Raw genomic sequence first — 1,166 nt, 5'->3', positions numbered from 1 at the left:
GCTTTGCTGGCTTTGGTTCCTACTCCTACCCGTGACACCCATTGAAATTTCTTGGGTTTAGTTTATCCCCTTTTGTTGAGTTTGAATCATTTGAATGATTATAGGGGAGGTGGCTTTGTTGTCTTTGGTTCCTACTCCTACCCGTGAGACCCATTGAAATTTCTTGAGTTTAGTTTATCCCCTCTTGTTGAGTTTGAATCATTTGAATGATTATAGGGGAGGTGGTTTTGTTGGCTTTGGTTCCTACTCCTTACCCGTGAGGTCTATTGCAGGTCTTTGGGTGTGATTTGGCTTTCCCTGCTAGGCTTGAATTGTCTTGAGAGTTATGGATGAATCAAGTTTGCCATTAAAAAATATTATAATTATTTTAGTTATCCTTTCAGTTTGTCAGGGAAGCATAATTGCCTCTGGTGGTCCTTTTGTTGGCTTTGCCCGCGAGCCCCTTGTGCTTTGGATATGGGCTTTTGCAGCTGTTCTTTGCTGCCTTAAACCGTGAGCTTTATTAGTTCTTTTTGGGTCCCTTTGTTGCCTTAACTGTAAGTCTTACTTGTTGTCTTTTAGACTGCCTTTGGTTATGCATCTTGGTAGTCATTCCTTGCTCTAGCCGTGAGCCCCTCCAGTCCCCACTCCTGGCTTTAGCCGAGGACCTCATTGGTTGTTACCCCTTCTGTGTCTCGGTTTTGCCTTGGCCGTGAGTCCTACAAGCTGTTCAGCTCTTCGTAATGATTACAATCGTGAGCATTTATACGATTTCACGGGAAGATTTCTATGATTGTTCGATATGTAAGGTTGTTGATTAATTCAGAAGTTGGAAGTCAGAAAATTTTGATATCAACTTTGGGATTTGGGGAGGATTTGCAAGCTATATCTGGGAGAGTATTTGATTGATTTGATTAATCCTGCGTTCTCGGGGTTTGGAGAATCAGCGCAAAAGAATATTTTATGTTTATTAGGAAAGACCTTGGACCCTACTTTTCCAGGTCTTTTCGATACGAGTTTTGAGAACTGATCCAATCTCCTTTTCGGTGTTTTAGATGGATCGGTGCCTCCTCTCTCTCACCCCATTTTTGTTCTTTTATTTCCTTATTTCTTGGTTCAGTTTTCGATGCTTATGTCCGATGCATAAGTGTCCACGTATAGCCTTTTGCTATACGTGAAACCATCAA

At 41.7% G+C, this 1,166-nt stretch overlaps 1 protein-coding gene across 1 annotated transcript in view; it reads right to left on the bottom strand.

The window, feature by feature from the left end:
- Positions 1-1,166, bottom strand: part of LOC110026529 (serine/threonine-protein kinase STY46-like) — a gene marked incomplete at its 3' end in the record, with an annotated part of 108,573 nt that overhangs the window by 72,803 nt on the left and 34,604 nt on the right.

The sequence above is a fragment of the Phalaenopsis equestris genome, unplaced genomic scaffold (genome assembly GCF_001263595.1).
Source record: "Phalaenopsis equestris unplaced genomic scaffold, ASM126359v1 Scaffold000376, whole genome shotgun sequence".
In the NCBI taxonomy this organism is placed as follows: domain Eukaryota; kingdom Viridiplantae; phylum Streptophyta; class Magnoliopsida; order Asparagales; family Orchidaceae; genus Phalaenopsis; species Phalaenopsis equestris.
The sequence above is the reverse complement of the archived record's forward strand: the minus strand, read 5'-3'. Positions and strand labels throughout refer to the sequence as shown.